The 23,231-nt window shown below is 44.3% G+C and overlaps 1 long non-coding RNA gene across 1 annotated transcript; it reads left to right on the top strand.

Moving 5' to 3' along the window:
• Positions 1 to 16,632: 16,632 nt before the first annotated feature.
• LOC118701817 (uncharacterized) lies at positions 16,633 to 20,945 on the top strand. Its single transcript, XR_004982593.1, has 2 exons — positions 16,633 to 16,700; positions 19,797 to 20,945. It is a non-coding gene; the product is annotated as an uncharacterized LOC118701817 (long non-coding RNA).
• Positions 20,946 to 23,231: the final 2,286 nt, after the last annotated feature.

Here is a 23,231-nt window from a genome sequence, read left to right as displayed (position 1 = left end):
AGTCTAATTAATTGATGTATTAGTGTGTACTCTCTCTCAAAATACACTACCCCACACATCAATTAGCTGATGCCAACTGTCTGCCCTTATTATTTACTTCCAGAGCACTGTGTATTTGTTACCTCTACCTTAAAAAAAGAACAGGTAGATGACAAATTATTTTATTCCATAATTTTACTTGGAGATATCAAAATAGTTAATATAATAGTTATCAAGTCTAAAATAGTTAAATTATCTTAATAGTCAAACGTTTTCTCCTCCTCCTCCCAACCCTTTTATTTATAGCTTTCTTTTTCTTTCAGGTTAAATAGGTTAGGAATAATTACATCATCTTCATGACCTGCACTACTTCAAACCATGAATTATTTCTGCTCTTTTCCATTTCATCTCTGTGTTAGCATTTTACTTCTCTAACAGTGCAACACGAATGATCAGAAAGCTCCAAACCCAGTTTTCATGTATTGGAACCACCTTTACAACATCATGTTCTCTGCTTTCCTGTCACAAATTCTGCAACAGCTCTCCAAGTACAGCAGAGCATCTGTCTTCTAGATTACCCTCAGTTTTGCCATTTTGCAGTGCACAGGGACTATTTGGCATTTGCTTTGTTCCTTTAGTCTCTTCTCTGCTCAGCAGAGGGACCTGCTGGATGCAGCAACACACAGGACTTACAAGCTTCCCCTGGTGCCACCACCACGTTGCCTTGCTGTTGATCCTCATAAATAAATCCAGACTTCCTGAGGTTTTTCCTCCTCCACAAAGCCTTACCATATACCATCCTGGACACAACCAGGAAGTGCTGGTGCAGTTGTGCCATGAGGCCATGTTGGGGGAAAAGGACAACTACTTTGGGACCTTCTCTCCCCTGCCAGCAGCAAGCCATCTCCCTTGGTCATGAGACACCACCACTGTGATCCCAGAGTGTTGGATATGACAAGCAGAGGGGTTTCACAGCTCACCTCTCACAGATTCCAAGCAACAGTGTGAGTGAAGTGTCCCATCCTGTTACCTGGTGGGTGACTGCAAAAGCCACCTGTAGGACCTTTGAGGTTACTTTGACCTCAGCTCAAAGTTCGGTGTTCGTTACCACGCAAAGGGCATTTGTGAGTGGTACAGTGTTTGAGTTGATGGCAGACAAAAAATAAATACTGCCTTGCCCTTCTGCAACCTTACAAATACATTTTAAAGGTACAGCAGCAGTTTAGATTTGACCCAGATTTCATTATGTTTAAAGTGACAAAAGGGTTTAAGGAAAACACAGGTATTTCCAACTTTTGTTTAGAAATTGAAATATAACCACATCTTCCAGATAGGAAACTAATAAACACAAAACCCACAAAATATGTAGTGATCTTCTAGATTACCATAAGACCCAAAAGCCTCAAGTGACACAAACATGTTTGCTGTCCTTGTCCTTCACTTCTAGAATAAGTGTGAAATAAAGTAACATGGAAAATTAAACTAAATTTACAATGTGGTATTTTATATTTAGAAAAAAACTCAACAAGATAATGAAATGCTGGTTTGTTTTGTTCTTTTCCTACAGAAGACAGCATTTAATAGTAAAAGAAATCCAGATGTCTACTCCAATGTCATCATCTCTTGTGAGGCTGAGAGAGCAAATTTACACCTACAGGGGAAGTTTAGAGGTTGCCAAGTACACCAGTGTCTTACAAGCTTAAATTAAAAAACAAACAAAAAAAAAAAGTAACAAAAGCAACAACAACAACAAAGGATGAGCTGTCAAGAAAGTGTGTGTATGCATACATACTCTAGCCCCCTCCCAACTTCTGGCTGCCTTCCTCAGCCAAATGAAACCAGCACAGCCAAACACTGGGAGGTTCCAGGGCTTGGCAGTGATGCCCCATGCCCAGGGGGTTTCATCACCCACATCCCATTTCTACGGCTGTTCCTCTTCAGCTCCAATCCTTCCCCCAACACTGCAGACACGTGGGCAGCCCAGCACCCCACCACAACAGCTCCCCGTTTTCACCCCGCGTCCAAGGTACCATCTTGCCACTCCCTCCTGGCACCAGATATTTCCCGTTAACTTCATCCGCACTCGGCTCACAAGTGTCAAGTGGAAAGCCCAGACCCCAAATATTTTACAGATGAAACAACAACAGGCTCTCTGCCAATGACTCAGGCCTGGATCCCAGCCCCTGCTCCACACTTCTCAGGCAAGTGGCAGAACACAAGCCAAGAGCTGTCTGGGGATTTGCGTGGGGGATCTCCTCCACCTGGCAAGGGCAGGCAGCTCTGCAGCCGCAATGTGAGCAACACCAGGGCAGCACCCACAACCCCAGTGTCTTTGATTAAGGGCAGGGGTCTGCAACACCCCCATGCAGGCAGGGGTGGTGGCTCAGGCTGCTTCAGTCACACTCAGCCCAGCCACGGTGCCCACCTGCCTCTTTCCTCATCAGTCTCACAGTGCTGCGAAGTGCCAGACTGCTCAGGGTAAAAGCTTGTTTAAGTGGCCCCAAATGTCCCTTTAAGGAGTGGGAAAAATCACAACCACACAAAACCCCACTGTAGTAATAATGAATCAGTTGTCAGATAGCCCAGGTTTTCCTCTCTGCAGGTTTGCTGCTGTGCCCTCTTGACCAAAATTCTGAGTTCCTGCTTCTTCAGTATGGAGTGTAGTAAGTAAATCTGCATTCAGTCTTAAGTAATTAAGAAGTTTCTCAAGTTGTTCCAGTTTCCAAAAATAAAAAAAAAATCTTATTGGTGCTTCTTGTCTCTGTTTCACAGCATTTATTATCGGGGCACTAGAGACATGATCGATTAACTATCAAATACTATTCTATTTTAGTTAAAAATAGTTCAGAATGCAATATAATTTTTAATAAAAAAAATTAGTATTTGAGGGAGGGTTAAATATTACAAAAACTGAAATACTGAGAAAACTATAGAGGATGGCATCCCACATGCTTCTTTATAGAAGCATTACATATTGGAAGATATTCTGTTGACTGGATATTAATAACCAATACACATTTCAAAATTCATTACTTTGTAAAAGAACCCCACAATAAGTTTTCTAACTTTGATTTTGTAGATGACGCTGGTTTCCAACATGCCACATCAAACACTGTGAGAGGAACTAACCACAAAATATTCCAGGATCACATCACTGCCATGCTGGTTTAATTTCTCTTTATCCATGTGCTATTTCATAAAAGAATTATTTTAGCTTCATGTGCATATGTAAAACAGATGCAGTGCTTCAGTTTCCATTCCCATACTGGCTGTACTGGAAAAAGTCTCATTCTAGATAATCATCAGCAAAAGCAATGCCTATCACAATTGCTCCTCTGTGTCCTTTCTCCACACTGCAAGGGCGTTTAAGAAAAGAAACTGGAGTCTAATCTTTAAATTAAACACTAGATGGAGCCCACTTCCCAAGCCTGAAAAATGAAAGCTCTCCTTGCAGCAAACTCTTACAGCCTATTGCGATATCTGGTCATGCATAAACATGACAGGACTCACAGCTGCAGTGATTGTCCTTAATGCAAAAATATATACTGTCCAGCAATTATATCTCTGCATAAAGGGACAGTCTTCAATACCAGGCAACTGCAAAGAGATTTTTATTCCTCTACAGATATAATAGTTTGGTGTAAAAGACCCACAGTACTTGAAATAAATTAGGCACATATGAATTTTTGTAAGATCATATGACAAACATAATGCTGGGTTGAGAGAATTGTGGCCTGGTCTCACATCTCTTTATTTTGACAATAAACTGTACTGATTCCAACTGCATGAAAATTTTCCACATGTAAATTAAAATTAAATAGGAAGAATCCTTTTTCAGTTGGTTTGAATTAGCTCTAGCAAGAAGGCTCATTTGTGACAGTTGATAAAATGCCTTCTCTCTCAAATGAAACATACCACACATTCAACGAGAGATAAGCGAGCTTTGGTGTTAAAAATAGGACTCAACAACACCAAACCTCAGCACAACTATTCTGGTGAGAAAGAAAACGAAGAAAAAGGAGCCAAGTTGCCAAGATCCAAACTGAGCAGCCTCGCCTCGTGGACACTGGATAAACCCACTTATCTCAGGCTCCACCACAAACAACTGCCAGTTCTGCAGTATTTTGGCCCCACTCTGGACTGGCCTCACAATGCAAAGGGCAGGCAGAAATTGCAGGCAGACAACCCTTGGCCCTTCCTTTGCTTATTGAAGGACACACTTGCAGGAACAGCTGGGAGCCAAGCAGACAATAAAGTTGTGCAAAGCCTCAGACCAGATTGCCAGCAGTGCAATTCTGCTGACAGCCAAGCTATCACTGATTGCTTTAGCCTTTGCTCAGTCCAGGCCACTGCCTTCACCTCATTCTGTTCCTAACAAATCTATGGTAATAGCTTCACCGAGGTTAAGATAAGCACAAAGGCAGTTATCTTTACCACTGAAAGCTACCTTTTGCTCACAGTGATCCATTCTTGTTCAAACAAAATTAACCACAGTAACCCTGCTTGCCTCAGGGCATTTTATAAACTGGCTGGGAGGAGAGACAAAGGGAAGTTATGACCTACCACGAACATGGATACTAATGGCTATTTCCAGAAGGAAAAATACAGTATCTATGATGATCAGTGGAAGTTTTCTTTTTCCCTAAAGGGCCCTACTTACTCCTTATTTCTGTGAAAAGTCTACATAAAACATTTCCTTGGTCCCACATCCCAGTGGATGAAAGATGGTCTTTGGCTTCTTGCAGGTTACCGCTGGGATGTTCTAAGAGCAAGCAAAGCTCTTCCAACATGAGACCTGCTGCTAGGAGATGGTGGCTTGTACTCACATCACGCTGACAAGTGGCTGCTCGACCCCACGAGAAGCACGCATGGGACGATGATCGCATGTGTTTATCAGAGCTGGGGCTTGTGAGCAAACATACTGCAGCCATAAAAGCAATGGGCTTTGCAGCTGTAGCAAGCACACAGCCTGCTCAAACATTGATACTTCAGTCTGTGAATATCCCCCTTCAGTCCTATTACCTTTGCCTCCCAGTATATCTAAACTGGACACATATCTGGTCCCAGATGGGAAGATTGATTTGTGCCTTAGTTTTGTTTATTTATTTTTTTAAACAGTGGGTAAGCACCTAATAGCAAGCACCTAACGTTTCCTTTACAAGTAAATCTCAAAATAATTAGCAATTGTTTCACTCTTGACCTAAAATGATCTGGGAGAACACACCCATGTACTTCCACAAGCTTCTGGTTCAATAAAACAGGGACTTTATTAGCAGGAAGAATATCTCACCAACCACACAAATTAAATGTCAGCAAAAGGAGGAGACAATTGAAGTACCAGCCACAGTTGTAGGTTTGACTAAATAGCAATGTTTAACTACTTCCTTATCACAATCTTCCTATACAAGTATAATTTAGGAACCTTTGCCACTGTAATTTCCCCTGCTTCATTTTCTTTACGGCTATGCTTTTATGTGTCAGACTAAATACTTGTTCATCAGCACTATTATGCAACAGCTGAAAATAACCAGCTATGGGAAAAACAAAGAGAAGAACAAATACAAAGGCTTTGCATATGTAGAAAAGAAATTTTAAAAAAAGGCAAATTACCCAGTGTAGTATCTGATGCTGTAGGGAAAGTGGACACAAAGCTCCTACAGTTAAGTTATTACACAAGTGTAACTCTGAAAACACTGTGCAGACACACAGAGCAGAGTGGCTACAGACAAGGTAAAGTTAAGCCTAAAATCTAAAGCTTTCAGTTTCTCACAGCAATAATCCTGATGGCTTTCAGTCTCAGAACATGAAAGGGATGAAACTCTGGCCTAGCTGGGAGCTCACCCACTGACTGCATCACATCACAGCTGGGGCATGACTGGCAAGAATGACAGTTCACTAAGTATGTGGGTGGAAGCAGATGGAATAGTGGTTTACAAAGTGCAAAAATAAGCAAAAAAATTTAAAATCCCATTTGGAATTACTAACTGCTGTTTTCCACATTCACCTGTGTTGCCTCCAAACACAAAGGCAGTAAAGCTAATCTGTAGGTTAAACTAATGCCCTTCCAGTAGAAAGAAAAATCAAGCAAAAAAACCAAAAGCAGACATTTTCTGTTCTCTTTCAAGTATTTGCCAGACTAACTCCAATGTTGCAGGCCGTCCTCCTGAAAACACAAAGGAAAACACTTGGAGGGTGGAGGGTTATGTAAACCATTAGCAGTGCTTGGATCCCCCAAAGGCTCTGTGGTCATCTCTGACACATCCACACTCCTCTTTGTAAGTCCACCTATTTCACCCTGCAAGGCTGTGCCAGTACCTCGACCGCTTTTCTCCCTCTCTACAGAAACACTGTTTGGCTTCACATAACCATCCACAAGCACCTACAACACTTTGGGGAGCTGGCCCATGTTCAGTCTGATCAACCCACAGATTTTCATCCGCCTCCTATTTGCATTCCCACACAATTTTTGAAGGAGTGCAAATAGCCATATAGCAATCTCTAAAAAAAAAAAAAAAAACAGAAAACCAACCAACTAAACAAAAAATCCCTAAAAGACTGGAAGTCTTCTGCATGAAAAACTTTTTCCTGAAATCTCTTCCCACAAAGTAAGTGGTATGTTAACCAATATAAACAAAAGTCAACTGATTATTTCCAAAATTTTAGAAATTAGTTATAGAGCTACCATTGGCATAAAACAAAGAACATAGAGCTTCTTCAGAAGCAGCAAGTGTCAGGTTTTAATTGCTTTGCTCAATTAAAAACTAAAATCAACAAGCCTTCACAGACAGCCCCAGACAGCACTCCAGATGCTACATCCCTTTTCATCTTACAGCAGCCACCACCAGCTTGCTGTCATCACAACATACTCCATGACCATGCCACTTGACTCTTCCAGTTTTACTCTTTTTCCCAGCATAAAGATCCCTCTAAATTCAAGTGGTTTTTTACTGGATCACACATTAGTTCAGGCTAGGAGCAGGCTCACAAGGTCCAGGCTTCTGCTCCAAGTAGGGCCAGCTGTGAGATCCAGCTCAGGGCTTTGTTCGGTCAGGTCCTGAAAACTCCCAACAATGGAGACTGCACAGCCTCCCCAGGAAACCTGTATCCCTGTGTCCCAGCTGTCTGTCCTCAGAATGAAAACATTTTACCCTTGTAACCAGTGTGAACTCCTCTAATTTCAACTGGTATCCACTGTCTCTTGGCCTTCCACCACTGAGAAGAGCTTGTAATGATGTCACTCTTTCAGTGAAAAGAAAGCACTCCTTAAACTTTTAGCTCTGCTATTTATCTGTTTATGCAAAGTACACTTTGCTCTGTGATTTAGATTGCTGTTTCAGATTTTAACTTTGTTAACAGCATTTGCCAAAAATTCAAATATAACCAAATCAGAGTGAAAGTGAAAAACAAATCTAAGAATAAAACTTGGGTGGAAAGCTCACCCATGTGATCACATCAAACTTTCCCTGATGTGCCATGGTGATGGCAGCACTTCAGCACTCATTACTGCATTTCCAGATATCGAAGAAGCATCTCTTTATATAGGTGCAACAAGAGAGCCAATTACTCATGCAGATTCCAAAATAGGCCAAAAAAGCAACATACATGCTGGAGCAAAGCTATGAGAATGCAGTCTGCTAGTTCTCAGACTCAGAGTTTTGAGCAGTGTGTCCATCACAGTAAATATGCATTGCTTCCTGGCCCCAGAAGCTATTGCTCTCTCAGGCTCCTCAGCTCTAGCACATCAAAGGACAGCAATTTGAATCAGCAGTTGCCTTACAGACCTTACTGCTACTCAGTCACCAAATTACCGAGTACCAGTCATGCAGAAGGCTTCTTAACTGCACTCAAGGCATGCAGCTGAGGAGTGAAAAACATAACCAGAACTAAGAGCAAAGGTAAATGCAGCAGTGCAACAAATGTTCATTCTGCCTAAAAGGTCACATGATATGTGATTAACGCCATTATCCTCCAGGACTCTGGAAATTGCCCTGAGACAAGAGCTTCCCAGCATAAGCTAGGGATCAATAAAAAGGATTAAGCAACAATACTTTAGAAATGATCAAAAGTAAACTATCAGGCTTTATCTCACATTTTCTCTAAATCTGTCCCTGATAAGAAATTCTTAAGTTTGATGTCCATCTTTTGGTCTCAGGCTCTTTGCACCAGTGCAAGAATGCAGGTGACACAGACTGTGCGCACTCAAGAGACTGAAAAAGAAGGAGGAGAGGGAGAGAGAGCCAATGTCAACCTTCCCCCCTCCCCCGAAGGGGTGTGCACCGGCTAAACTCAGCCACAATCTGTCAGCAAGTAGCCAGTGCCAGCCCCACGCTCGCTCCCACGCCTTGCCCAGGACAGGGCCATCCCTGCACCAGGAGCACTCGCCTCACCCTGGCATAGGACATGCAGCCAACCCCCCTCCCAAATCACATTTGTCTTGTCCCTCAAAACTTAAGGCTGTACATAAGCGAGGCTGACACCACACAAGTGAGAGGTGAAGCAAGTTGTTTTCCCTAATTAAACCTATTAGTAGTAATGAGTCACTCCTGCTAGGTCTAAATAGCTCAGAGATAAATCCCAAGGCTGCTAAGCTGCCAACCTCCACTCAGTGCTCAGAGGCAGCTTTTTTACTCCTACAGACAACACTGGGTAAATACTACCACCTCTAGCCATGCTCCTGGACCAGATCTCCAGGTTGATCTATTCAAAGCAAATGTTTTCCCTGCAGCTGTCCAGTCACCTTTATTGAAAGCCCTAAGTGCCAAAACCTCCTCCTCAGGGAGCAACAGCAGATGTCCCCAGAAGAATATTCTGCAGGTCTGGTGTCTGCACACAAGGAAAGAGTGTGACCCTGACAGAGCTTTGAGCTTTTTTAATTTTAAAAAAAGAAACCTCACCAGAGACTGCTTGGGATGGAAGACCTTTTCATGGAAAATTCTTCTACAATATTTAATACAAACACATCATCAACACATCATCTCTTAAAAGCTCACATCACAGGCAACACCGGCATTAGGAACAGTAAGAAAAACAACACAGTGCTTTTCTAAAAAGCTATGCAATGAATCTTCTGTCTGAACTGTTTGCAGAAACAACTGAATGAGCCAGAAAAGAAAAATTAAAATGTTCTAAGCTGTTGCTTCACAGCATGTCTTACAGAAAAGTAATTTAAAAGTTATTACGAAGACAATAACACTCAATCTCATAACATGACACTATTTCAAATTAATACAGAGCATGTTAATTCCTTCACCTTTGCCAGTGATAAAATAGAATAAGGAAAGAAAAAACCCACTCCATCAAAAATCATTTGAAATTTAGTAAGCTTTGCCTGTTGCATCGAGAAAACCAACACTGCAAAAACAACCTTAGCTTTCATCAAGCACAACTTCCAATACATAACATCCTTCCTCTTTCTCCCAAGCAAGTAGAAGTAAGAGAAACTCATTTTGCAGACTCACCAAAATTATCCATATTCCAGGAGGCAGCCGTTCATCCAGATTGTGAAATCCATGGTTTCAGCACAGTCATAGCCATCAGCAGGAAAATGAAGAGAAAAAGAAGAAAAAAAAAACCTCTTGAGATTCAATGAACAAATACAACACTACTGTTTACTCTTACTACTGAACATAAACAACCCTCCACTCTCCAATTTACTCTAGAAAGAAATAAAGGACCCCACAATATCATGTTAAAAGAATAATAATTACAGTCTAACAAAGATCTGTCAAGGCTGACCTCAGAGGGAACATTTTGTGAGGGGGGAAAATGTCTTTTTAAGAAAAAAAAAAAGCCTTCTACTGTACTTCCCCCATCAGGCAGTAAGAGGTGTGCAATATCACAAATAGAAAAAGGTATATTATTTTCTCTTATACTGCTCACATTTCAAAATCCTTGATGAGGAGATGTAACACTTGGCAAGGAAGGAAGGCAAAGCCACCACAGCGACTGCTCAGTTTCAGAATCCTCAGTCAAGGATGGGGGATTGGCAATTTATTCTTTGCAATTAAGGGGGCCTGCAGCCTACCCCACAGCTGAGTGTCTATGCACTATAACACATCTGCAAACCATCAAGAACACCCAAGCTGAAAAAACTTTTTTTTTTTTCAATTTGGACTTTGAACAGTGTCTGAGTGACCAAACTCAGTGTGTGTCACTTCTCTCCTACTAGTAGAAACCCAAGAAAGAATTTTACAGCTTTCCCAGGCTCAGCATTGATTTCTTTTGGCAACTGTTCCAAAACAGTTGACCAATTTAGTGTTTGGGTTATTTTTTCTTTTCTGTTTGGTTGGTTTTTTTTTTTTTTTAATTATTAATCCTTTGGAGACAAAATGCTTCAAAGAGATCGGTAAAAATGCCAATTGCTATGGGTTAACCTAAACAAACTGCATGTGTGTTTGTAAGGGCAGACAAAGGCATGCTCTTCTTTTGACTGGAGAAATCAATTGCATGTGCAAGTTCAGGAAGTGCACAAGGTCCTGAGCACAGACCAGCAGGGGAGGAGAATGCTGAAGCCTGTGGTGGAAGGAAAGGAGGCAGTGAAGGAAATGCTGTCATCATCTCCCAGCAGCTCTGTGACCATCAGACTGATCACCAGGACAAGGCTGAAAAGATGTCAAAAAGCAAAGGCCACTGCAAAGTCCCTTCCAACAGATTGGGATATATCTTCTCAGTTCACATGTTTCAACCACCCAAATTCTCCAAACCCACTGTTCTCAGGAATAGTCATCCTCACAACTCAATGCTCTTCTGCTGGGTCCCAGTAAAGGGACTTTCATTTTCACCTCCATAAATCTCAAGGCAACTCAGGAGGGCAGTGAGCCACCAGCACAGCCCCTGATGCAGTTTCTGTTTGATCTCTGCAAAAACTTTGCCTTGTGAAGGCAAATTTATCTGCTGGTGTCAAAAAAAATGAAAGTGGCACAAGCAACTAATTTGCAGCGCCCCCCTACTCGATGGATAATGGCTGATGAGTTACCTCCTCCTCAGCCTTCACGGCCCATTAATAAGACAGCACGAAAGGCTACAGAAAAAGGAAGATGATTGCTCACATATTTACCACTTTGCTAGCAAACAACTTTTTTTTTGTTGTTGTTGTTGCTGTTTTTGTAGGAGTGCTTTTACAGTAGAAGCCTTTCCAGTGCCTTCATATGAAGGATATCGGGGAGGAATGGGAAAAGAGATTGCAAAGATTTGCCTTCATTTCTGATTTCTCTTGTCAGTCTTGGGTACCCCAGTCCTTCCACAGAGCTGCAACCATGCCCCATTACTGTCAGTGTGACTGTATCTACAGATTGCCCTAAAGATATCACCTGTCTTTTACCCCTGCAAGGTAAGCTAAAATTACTGGGAGAACATTTTTATTGGACCAGACACGACTCCAAGGTACTCCCAAGGACTGTAAAGGCCATTGAGTCACCTGACTGGTCACGGGACTTCATATTAAGGAAAGTCAGATTTTGATGGTAGCATGGAGCAAGCTTAACATTAACAAATTTACCAGGATATGAGAGGTCACACGAAAGCAGATGTTGAGTAGGTGGGAAACATGGTGTGCAAAAACACAAGGAAGGAACAAAACAAAAATGTATGGATGACTCACAGCTGGCAGAATTCGTGCAGGAGAGAGCTGCTGAACTGGTTTATTTAGAATGGGGAGGAGACAGGAGAGCAGCAGCCCATTGACAATACTGCAGATACACTTCTGAGTGAAAACAAGAGGTGGTTGTTCAAATTTGACACGTTATAAGGGGCAGAGTTCCATTATCAGCTCAGAAGGTTTGTGGGGGGAAAAAAGGTCACAATATGCCATAATGGGATGGATGAATGAATGAGAGGTAAATTGCCTTGAGAATTGCAGCAGTATCCACTGCCTACACCACAAGCCAGTTGCTTGGGTCAGGGGGAGGAGAGATACATAAGAGCAAGACCACAGGGACATTCTGAATTTCCCATGTTCCTTTTCACATACTATTTTTGCATGACACTGGTTATGAAACTGAAAATGTTGGTTCAGCTTCAGGCAGCAATTTTAGGGTCAATTGCTTCTTCACCAGACACTGAAATCACAATTTGTCAAGCATCAAATTAACTGTGAACATTTTAGGGGACAGTGAACTTGAGTTATGTGTTATTATTGGGTCCCCTTCCTCAAAAGCCTGTCTTCTAATCCCTCTTGATATGGCAGGTGCTTTTTTTTTTTTGCTAGAATCACACTTTAAGATGAACTCTGCAATTACACTACTTGCTTTTTGCTCCATCAACTCATTTCTGACTGCTATGCACTCTTGAAAGTACAGATCTCAAGTGGTGGAATATGCTTTCAAAACCATGTGAAGCGTTTTATCAATTTATCACAAGAGTACATCAATATAGGTTTTCCAGCTGAAAGCATTTAAAAGTGTTCAGGAAACTTTTATAGTTCAGCTTGGACCCACTCCTAATCCACAGACAGGGTAAAAGACTCATCTGGCACCAGCACACCACAAAATAAGTAAGCAATAAAGCCTTAATGAGGTTAGCTGTCCAACAAAGCCCCAGTACCCAGGGCTGTGCATCTCTCCCTAATACTGTCAGTACAACACAGAACAACTACAAGCCTTGGTGCTGCAACTGATGTCATTCAGTATTCAGCTGAATCAAACTGGTTTTTAAACATCATTCCAGGCAATGCCCCAGCAGGCTAGGAGAGATGGAAGCTAGTGGAAATTGGAAAGTCATTGCTGGGAATTATGTCAGATTTGGATTTATTGTGTCACCTTCAGTGGCAATTCTGGGTCAGAATCAAACTTTTATATTTTACTCTTATATGCAAACATTAGAGAGTGAATATGAAAAACGTATTCTTTAAAATGGAAAAAAAAAAAGTCCATCAATATTCTGCAAGTCCTATAGGTCTGCAGGTAATTTAAATGAGAAGTGATATTTTGTATCCAGGTGGGATGCTCATAAATCTTTTGGACATATGTGAGTTAAGATGAAGAAAAAATATGAAATCAGCAGTGCTGTGAAAATTCTACATTTAAGTGATACATTACAAAGTTGAGTTTGGTTTGTTGGGCCTCCATTTCAGTTCTACCTTGCCAGCCTGGGATCTGACCATTGAGGTGCTTGTGAAAGCTTGCCACACCATGAGACATGAGCTATGCAGCTGAAAATTCCCACTTGCCTTCAGTAAAACAAAGGCAGCACTAAATGTCAGCTCTTTCAACATTTCCCCTTTACCCCTGAAATACAAAGCCCAAGTGCTGTTTGAGTGTCACCAAACACAAGCTGTGCTAAGTCCTCAGAAGGTGAGGAACTTCAGGTCTGTCTTAGCGAAGTTTCATAGCTTCACCCAAGAACACGTGTGTGGAAAAGCTGTACACCTGCATGCAAATAAACACGTCCATAACCACAGCATATGTATGTAAACACAAATGCATCATGCATATGTATAAAGGATGTATGTAAAATTGGTACGGAGTGGCTCGGCACCCAGCAGGTGGCACTCACACCCTGAGCTCCCGAGGCTGGAGCGCGGTGGGCGGCTGGCGCTCCTCGCTGCTCTACAGGAGGCACCATCTCACTGAGAGGTAAAACCACCATGGGCACAAAAGCACTCACCACCCTTTTGCAAGGCCTGATGCCTCAAGTCCAGCATCTGGGCCAAAATCCCATCTGGCTTACTGGCCAGGCACCCCCTCCATTGATTCCCCCGCAGCTGCAAAGCTCCTCCTTGACTGCTGCTGATTCTCAAGTGCTCTTACAGCCTTTCCAGAGGAGCAGCATTTTGGGGACTGAAAGGGTCCTGGAATATTTTCCATATAGAAGCTTCACATTATGACATCAAGAACAATACAACTAAATGTAAAGCTTCCTTCAGACTTCATCACTTCTTTTCTCCATTTGACACACCCAACTAGCTTTCAATTAGTCCCACTAATAATTTGGGCTTTTGAAGATCTTATGAATGAGCAAATCAGAATTGGCAGAGGAAAGGCTGTTTTCCTTTGATTAAAATTAAAGACTTGTTTTCACCCTAGACTTAAGTATCACTATCATATGTACATTCTTAATACACCTCCTTCTAAAGCCGAGTGGTGCTTCAACTTCAGCTGAGTGGGTTTGTTTTTAAAAAAATATTTTCCTTTCCAATTCAATATTCCACCCATCTCCCTTCCTTCTTAAAAAAAAAAAAAAAAAAAAAAAAAGAAGAACCCAATAAAATCAGTTTAGAAGCATCAATTTGAAAACATCAGCTCTTTGTGGAGCAGTGCTGTTCCCTGTTAAGAGAATGCTTCGTGTCAGATTGAAAGATACCTTTCCAAGGTCATTTCATGTTCCAATGGGTTTGTTATGAAGTTGTGGAATGGCAGATAAGGTTGCATGAGATAGTAAAGTGCCTTCCTAAGCTAGTTCTGGGCAGTAATGTGCAACCAATATTTGAGCAAGGGACTTCAAGAAACTTCATATGCTGAAATAAATGCTGCTGCAGGAAGGACAGAAGTAGTACTGAGATAGTGATAATCTGTTTCCCAATTAAAAAAAAAAAAAAGGCCATTTTCTTGGCAAGTTTTCACAAACTGCACATGTTTGTGGCACTTGGCAAAGGTTGGATGCTTCTAGGAACATTAGGGGGTATCTCTCAGCAAGTTAAAATACCCAACCCTGTGTCATAATGAAGATTTGATGCTAAAAAAATGCTCTATTCAGAATCAATAGTGATGCCTTCAAATTGCAAGAGCAAGGATACAAGAGTAGTTCCCTATTAAGTACGAGGACCAATAATTTGCAAGGTTAAAAAAAGGGGGGATGAAAAAAATAAAAGCTGCATATCTAAGAACAGTTCTTTGAAAGTCTTGTAGTTACAAGTGTGAGGAATGATGATCCAGTATTTTTAGACTGCTTCTAGCAGATCCCAAAAATGGAGGAAACCATAAAACAGTATCCTCTTAGCAAGCTTTTAATACTGCCTGAGCCTATCCCAAACTCTGAAAGAAGGTAAGCATCTGGCAGCACACTGAATTGCGTGCCACCATTTCAGCCATCATACTAGGGACTAAATGCTTCCCTGGAAGTTAACAGAGGAACAAACATGCAAACTCCAGAGAGAAGCGGAGGAAAAGATCCTCCTCACAAATGGTTAGCTACATCTTAACGTGGTTTCAAGCTTGATGAAGGATCACCCGTTTGGAATACAAAAATACAAGTACTTGGCATCGAAACAGCCCTAACAAAAGGGTAGGGGAGCCTGAGGGGGTGTTTTTTCAAGTCCCAAATGAGCATTTTGGGGGTCTAACAGCCTGACAGGAAAAAGATTAGAAAAATGGCCACCCAGCACTGAACTATGCACAAAATGCAGAGTTTCGGCGCTTCCAGTTCTGCATTGCACCCTGCGCTCCCAGCCCCCCGCATTCCCACAGGCTCCCAAACGCCCCCTGTTCCCCCTCCGCTGTCCACTGCCGGGGAGCGGGGGGGGCTACGGTCCCTCGGCGCTATCTGCAGTCACCCCGGGGCTCCATTACTACTACTTTTCATTTTCCTGCTAGTATCACTTTTCTAATGAATTGCTGTTACTACAGAAATGTAAATGTCACCAGCTGAGTAGTTCGGGGTTTTTTTTTTTTTTTTAAACATCCGAAAAGGTAGGGAAAAGGGGGCGGGGAGGTGGGGAACACCTCATTAATATCCACTATTAAACATTTTTTTACGCTAAAGCAGCACCGACCCCGCCGCCCGCAGAACCTTGCGGCTTCATCACCACGAGCCCCAAGCCCCAAAAAGGGGTTTCAGCGTCTCATCAGCACCGGCTGGGCTGACCAGCGGATGCTCCCCCGGCCGCGCTCCGGCTTGCGCAGCGCGGCCCCTGCGCGCCCCCGCAGCCCACCCCCCACCCCCGCCTGCACCGCGCGTAACTTTGCGGGCTGATCTTCCGCGGGAGATGCTGCGCCCCGCGGAGGGCAGAAAGGCGGGAAGGGCGGCTGAGGGACAGGGTCCGGCAGGAGCCACAGCCCGCCTACGGCACGCCCGCACCGCACCGCGGGCAGCAAGTCCGCCCCGCCACCGGAGCGGGGGCAAACCCTGCCCGGGCACCCCCGAAACGACCCACGGCGAGGACGAGCGGGGGCACGGGACTGCCAAAAGGAGAAGCGCGGAGAGGGGAATGGAAGAAGCGAAGAGACGCCCCCGCGCCGCAGCCCCGCCGGCCCAGCCCTCCCTGCCCGCGCAGCGGCGCGGAGCGATGCGCAGCAGCAGCGCGCCCCGCGGGGGCAGCGCAGCCCCTCGGCCCTCCCCGCTGACCTCAAGCCAAGGACAGCTCGGCGGTCCCGCTGCGCATCGCCACCCGCGGGCCCCGCTGAGCGCAGCCAGGCCGGACCGGCAGCAAGGGCGGCCGGGGAAGCGAGGGCTCCTCACCTGAGCCTGTCCCGGGAGGTGCTCTCCGCCGCCGCTGCGGGAGGGACGCGGCTCCTGCCTCTTTCCACAAAGAAGGCTAGCCCGGACAGCCCCGGCCCGGCGAAGTTACGCGCCGTCGCGGAGCCGGGCTCCCACCTGCAGCGCCCGTCAGACTCCGGCAGCCGGCACGGCTCGGCTCGGCACCGCACGGCTCGGTTCGGCCCGCCCCCCTCCTCCCCATTGGAGCCGCCGCCGCCCCGCCTCCGCCCGCCCGCCCGGAGCGCCCGCGGGGGCGGCAGTGGGCAGCGCGCTGCGGGACCCTCCTGCTGCGGAGCTGGCGGCCGGGGCAGGTGAGGAGTCGTGCGAGGCACCGGCTCCGCTTGCCACCCCACCACGGTCCCTGGTTTGGCTTGGCTTTTTTTTTGTGTTTTTTTTTTTTTTTTTTTTTTTTTTTGTTTTTGTTTTTGTTTTTTTGGTTTTTTGTTTTTTTGGTTTTTTTTTTTTCTGCGGGAAGAAGGAAAGTACTAAAAGCGGGTCCGTGAGGTTACTTTATGCCGGTGTTCCGTGCTGTTAGGCTTACGCGGAGCTCGTTGCCGCAGCAGGCGCCGAGAGGCTTTGATGCAGGCACTGCCGCCCGGTGCGAACCATCTGAACATGGTCACTAATGCCCCGAGCAGGCAGCGGCAGCTCAGGCAGGATGTCACAGGGTGAGTAGTCCGTGACAGATCCAGGGAAACCGCAAACTTCTGTGCAACAGCTAGAGGATAGGGCCGGTTGAGCTTCCCGAGGGCTTCCCGAGCAATGCTGCCCACAAAAAAACCTGAGCACCTCAGCTTTTCAGTCTGTTTTTTTATTTAAATTATAGGCAGCCCGTTCACAAGTGCACTCTAGACACATGGAAGGACAGCATTTGGGAGCTGTGGGACAGAAACAAGAATGCAGCTGCACTGGCGGAAGTTTGAAAAAGCAGTTTCCAAACAGTGGAAATTCCCCCTTAGATCTGAGAGCACCCACCCTGAAATTCTGGGGAAGTGAGGTTGCAGTTCCTGGGAACACAGCTGTCTCAAGATAGGAAATTTTCAGCCACATTTGGAGGTGATGGGAATACCCATACAGTAGTGAGAATTTCCTGGACCAAAGCATACGGAGGACGAACCAGAACTACTCTCAGCTCACTTGTCTTTGGCAAAATGGTAGTGAGAAGTCCCTCCAGACAAGCAGAAGACTGTTCCCAGACCAGGAGCTTTGGGTGTCATGCCTAAGTCATTAACACCAAGATTATACCTGACCCTGCCAAGGTTTGTAAATCACGCCGAGGCTGACTTATCCCCCGTGGGAGGCAGCCAGAATTGCTGCATTTAGAAAGCCTGCTGACTACACAGTGCCCAGCAAATCCCTCTGCTCGGCGGCAGGGAAGGCCGTCTCCCTTCCCGGAGGCGGCAAGTGACAGGGCAGGGAGGGCTGTGTCCCAGAGACCACAGTGCAAGGCGGCCGTAGGAAGGGCTGTGGCGTCCCTTGGCTTCCAGCCAGCAGCCCCTGCTGGCACCTCTGCCTGAAGTTTGCCCACAGTGCAAATAATTGCTGAGATCCATCACATGTAGTCTTAAGAGTTCAAAGGATACCCGTGGGGGAGATCTCCTTGGGAGGCGGGGCACGGTGTGCCGGCTTCCAGTGGCAAAGGTTGAAGTTCCAATGGGGAAAGTTTTGTTCAGCATATGAGATAATTTTCTCTGATAAGTTATGCTTAGGTCGGCTCAGAGGGAACATCCTGCTATTGAAGAGAGGGGTTTTTTTGGGTTTTTTTTTTTGGTTTTTTTTTTTTGTTTTGTTTTGTTTTTTTTTTTTACTATGGATCTATGTACAGTTAAGGACTTTTACAGCTTTGCAAATTGATATGCAAGAGGCACTCTGGACGAGGTGAGTGACTTGGGACACGACCCGGGCCGGATGCATCAGCAGGAATCCAGTGAAGTGATGTCAGCAGAGATGTGGCTCCAGCGTGTGGAATTGTGGTGTGGGCCAGGCTGCCCAGCAGGAGCAGGGCTGCCAGGCAAGCAGTGAAGCTGTGAGCAGGAAAGTGGCATTGCCATGTCCCACAGATTTCCACTGGTTATTGTGGAATGGACTGACAGTGCACCCCACACTATAAGGGGTTTCTTATCTCTGCCAAGGTCGAGGTGGGCTCTAGGAATGGTCCAGGTGTGTAGAACAAGTGTGTGCTAGGTGACAAAGTGAGTGAATGCTAGGTTTGCGAAGGCTCCTGGGGGAAGCTGGTGCTTTGCCAAGGTGGCAGTAGGTACCTGGGGCTTTAGGGGAACTGGGTTCAGGTAATTCATAAGCGATCACCCAGCTCTGGGACAAAATGGCTGAAGGGTATTTTGTTCTGCTGATGTGGGAAAAGGCCACGCCAGTCCCTGTTGGAGAGGCATTAATTAAAGGAACTAATGGTGAGTTCCTAAAATATCTATCAGAGTGATCAGGATGTCTGCTGAGAGAAATCTGACTTGCTGGGCTTCAAGTTGTGCCAAGCCATTGTGTTCATCAGGAAATGAGGGTGTTCTGGGGCAGGTAAAAGAGAAATAAATCACGCTGACCCTCCGCTGGTGCTTTCTGCTCCTATCTCCAAAGCCGGGTTTCAGGAGGTGGCTTACATACATTTGTTACATCGTTACTTAATAGGATGTAACAGCTCTAAGCCTTTTCTTTTTTTTTTTCCTCTTTTTTTTTCCTCCGTTTTTTTTTTTTTAATATTGTTGTTCGTGCTTTTAGCACACTATATGGGAGTCTCTTCTTACTAAAATTACCATCCAAAGCACCCCTTTCTGAAACTCCCCTGCCAAGTTTTCCCTGCAAAGTCTGCATTAGAGGAATGTTAATCTGATTTACAGTAACCTGACATGACAACTTGTGGTAATAGGTGATAAAAAGTTGAATCCTTGCGACAGAGAGGATGTTCATCTCTGACCGTGATATGAACGTGGGATATCCCAGGGGGCTGGCTCAGGAGAGCACAGATCCTGTGAGCACAGGGTGATGAATGAAGGGAAGAATTTGCAGCATCACTCTAAAGAGCCATTTACACCAGAGAGCATCATTATTTCCACACGTTTCAGCAGTTCCTAGTGTGGGCTGGCCTCATATATCCAAACTTTTATGGGCCCTCTGTATTATTTGTGTGGCAGAAGTGGGTTTTTTACTTTAAATGAACCCAATTAATAATGCTTCATCTGCCACTGCTTATTAACACATTTCCAGGAGATCAAGTGGTGGGAGAGGGGCTGGCAGCAACTGTACTTCATACTCTGAAGGAGGAGTCCAACATTTTCCTGAGATCTATGCTCTGAGAGTGAGGCCAGAGGTGCAGATTTGCAATTAAGTTTAGGTGCACGTAAAAGTGGTAATGAATACTATAGTAATATACCATGCAGATGGTGCTTTCTTTGCAGAAAGACCTTCCTGAAAAGTCTCTGCATCCCCACCATCACTGGCACATCAGCTGGCAGCATTGGCATCCTCTGGCCCCAGGCACATCCTGCAGACCTTCCACCATGGCACCAATCCTCACTGCTGTGCCATGGCAACATGTTCCTGAAAAGTATCCTGGTGTGACAGCTCACCTGCTTACAGCAAAATCCAAAAGCACTTGTTTAAATGCTCTGTTTCCAGTAAAGGAAACTCTATACCACAGAAGCTGCTTTGTCCCTGCCTGGTCATTTTAAACTGGGGTTTGTTAGAGGGACCAGGGCAGTGTTTGTTAAAATTTGCCAGTCCCTGAGGATTGCTTTGAAACTGGAGAACATTATTACCTGAGATTAAAGCTATCCCCAGCTTTATTTTTGTACCATCATCAGCACACGTGATGTTTAAAGACAAAAAGACAGGAAGAGGCAGCATCCCTTCCCCAGCTAAACCAAACATATAGGGTTTGGTGACTGAAAGAGATTTATTGAAATCAATGTGCACTTTACCATCGATTTCTTTGTGCAGTGAGGCCTCCTTTAAAGCTTGTCAGCTCTTCCTTGTAAAGCTGAAATGAGACTAACCTTATGTATCAACAGTGAGTAGTTTGAATTGGTACTTCTCTTTCTCTCTCTCTTTTTCTCTCTCCAGGCTACTGAGACACCACAAAATAACTTTTATTTAAACATGTATTTATCACATTTACTGAAGGTGTCCAAACTGCCTAAAAAATAAAAACTGAATGCAAAATTCAATTTAGCATTGGCAGGGGACTTGACCAGATGATCTAACTGGTCGTTTATTGCTAGCTATGACTATAATTGCATGTCCACATCATGCTGTTTAAAATTTTAAATTCAACCCACACCATATTTTCATTCAGTGAAAGGAATTTACTTTAGCATCATTCTTTGCCCATGTCAGGAGAGCAATTTTTCACTGATGATAAGAAAATGCCATTTTTTGTTTTAAAATTGCAAATGAAAAAGCCATTTCTATGTCTCCCGAGCTTTTATTTATTGATTGTCTCATTATTTCGTGAATAATTTCAATTAATTTTATAATAATAACAATCTGTAGTGCACATCTATTGAATTGTACAGAAGAGACTTTAAATAAACTATTGTGAATTATGATTTTGTCATAATGTCATGAAATGCTGCTTTTTCAGGCTTCGCAGCTTGACCCCTAAAAAGAATAGCATGAAATACATTATTTGTCATTTTAAGGGGACTGACAGGCTTCTGCTACGAGGTGACCTGCACATTGCCTGAAGGGAGAGCAGTGGACATTGTTTACCCTGAAACATTTCAAGGCAAGAAAGGCATTTGACATTATTTCCTGTCAGACCCTCATAAATAAGCTGTCAATATATATGTTAGGTAAAAGGACAGTGGGGTGGACTGAAAACTGCCTGAATGTCCAGAGTGTTGTGATCAATGGCAGTAGGTCCAGTTGAGGACAAGTCCCTAGCACACAAGGGCTCAATGTTGGGGCCTCTTCGTTAATGATTGGGATGATGGGGCAGCATACAACTTTGAAGATAAGACAAAATTAGGAGGAGTGGCAGATACACAAGAAGGTTGTGTGGCCATACAGGTGGACCTTGACAGCTTGGAGAAATGGGCAGGTAAGAATCTAATGTACTTTAATAAAAAGAAATTGCAAAGTGTAACTAGAGAGGATCAACCCCAAGCACCAGTACAGGCTGGGGGTTGATCAGCTGGATCAACCTGAGGGTTCTGATGGGCCTGGAGGTTCTGATGTATGTGCAGAGAAGGGCCTGGAGGTTCTGATGTATGAGCAGCTGATCCCCAGCCAGTGATGTCACCTTCATTGCAGCAACTGGCCCTTGCTGCAAAGATGGTCAGTGGCACCTTGGGCTGCACGATGAGGCATGTAGCCAGCAGGTCAAAGGTGGTGATCCTTCCCCTCTGCTCAGCACCGGTGAGGCCACAGCTGGAGTGCTGGGTCCAGCTCTGGGCTCCCCAGTACAGGAAAGATGCTGACACACTGCAGAGAGGTCCAGCTAATGGCCCTAGAGATCATTAATGCATCTGAGTTTCTGAGGTGGGAGGAGAGGCTCAGGGAGCAGGGACTGCTCAGCCTGGTGAAGAGAAAGGGCATCTTACATATGTATGTCAATACCTGATGGGAAGGATAAAGATGAGACAGACAGGCTCTCTTCAGTGATTCTCAGTGCCAGGACAAGAGGCAGCTGGCACAAATTAAATCACAAAGAATTCCATCTGAACACAAAAACCCCCATGTTTTTTACAGTGATGGCAGTCAAACACTGGCACAGGTTGCCCAGAGAGGTTGTGGAGTCTCCCTCCTTGAAAATATTTAAAAGCCATCTGGACAGGGCCTTGGGCAATCTGCTGTAGGTGTCCCTGCTTGAGCAAGGGGGGTTGGACAAGGTGACCTCCAGAGGTCCTTTCCAGCCTCAGCCACTCTGTGATTCTGTGAGTAATTCAGATACTGCACAGAGCACATTCTTCCTACTTCTCAATGAGAAAACAACAAATGGCTCCACTGCAATTCCATTTTCTGACTTTGATGAACGGAAATATGTTACGCATCATTAACAACATGCCAGCATATTAAAACCATATTATGCTTGTAAAATAAAGAGCATTTTTTTCATCCATTGCCATCAAATTTATTTCTGAGTTAATCTGAAAAATTAAATAAATCCACATGGATCTCCCAGCTAGCACTGCCAAGTATATATATTCTTTAGTTTGAAATGAAAATACTTCTGTTCAAAGTTTGGGATAGAATGCATACACTCCCATGTTTCAAATTAAAACATATTAGATGATTTTCAATCGGAAAGCTATGTCAAAGTGAAGGAGATGGCAGTATTGCAGATTGTCCATTCTTCCTTATAATGGCTCATCAGTCCAGGCCAAAAGTGCAATAAAACCAGAGAAACATCTGTCCTTGGTCTGGCTGACGTGAATATGCAGGAGGCATATTGTGTTTTTGGACAGAACTGGTGGCTGCCTGCAAGTGTGAAGTCTGGACAATCCCAGACCACACTGAAGTGGAAGGGCATGCTGATCGTCTTTCTTTTAGATGAAATGAAAGAGGAATTAAAGCCTCATTTATTTAGTGGTAATTGAAACAAGACAAGCCACCGCCCAAGGTGCAACACAATATAGGAAGGCTGGATTGGAAGCTCAGCCACATGGCTAGAGGGATTTCACTGAAAATTGGTTACAAAACCAGGAAATGGGGCATTGATTCGTTTGAAGCTTTGCATTAGCTTGTGGATGGAAAGAAGCACAAACCAAGCAGGCAACCAGACAGGCAGAGTGTGTGTGGCCCCAGAAAGGTAGCCAAGAGTAAATGATTTTTTTTTCTTTCCAGCCCTGAAAAGCCCAGAAAAAGATCTCACAAACAGGAAGACAGCTTCT

Source organism: Molothrus ater, chromosome 1, assembly GCF_012460135.2.
Source record: "Molothrus ater isolate BHLD 08-10-18 breed brown headed cowbird chromosome 1, BPBGC_Mater_1.1, whole genome shotgun sequence".
NCBI classification, from domain to species: domain Eukaryota; kingdom Metazoa; phylum Chordata; class Aves; order Passeriformes; family Icteridae; genus Molothrus; species Molothrus ater.
This window is presented reverse-complemented; position numbering and strand designations above follow the sequence as displayed.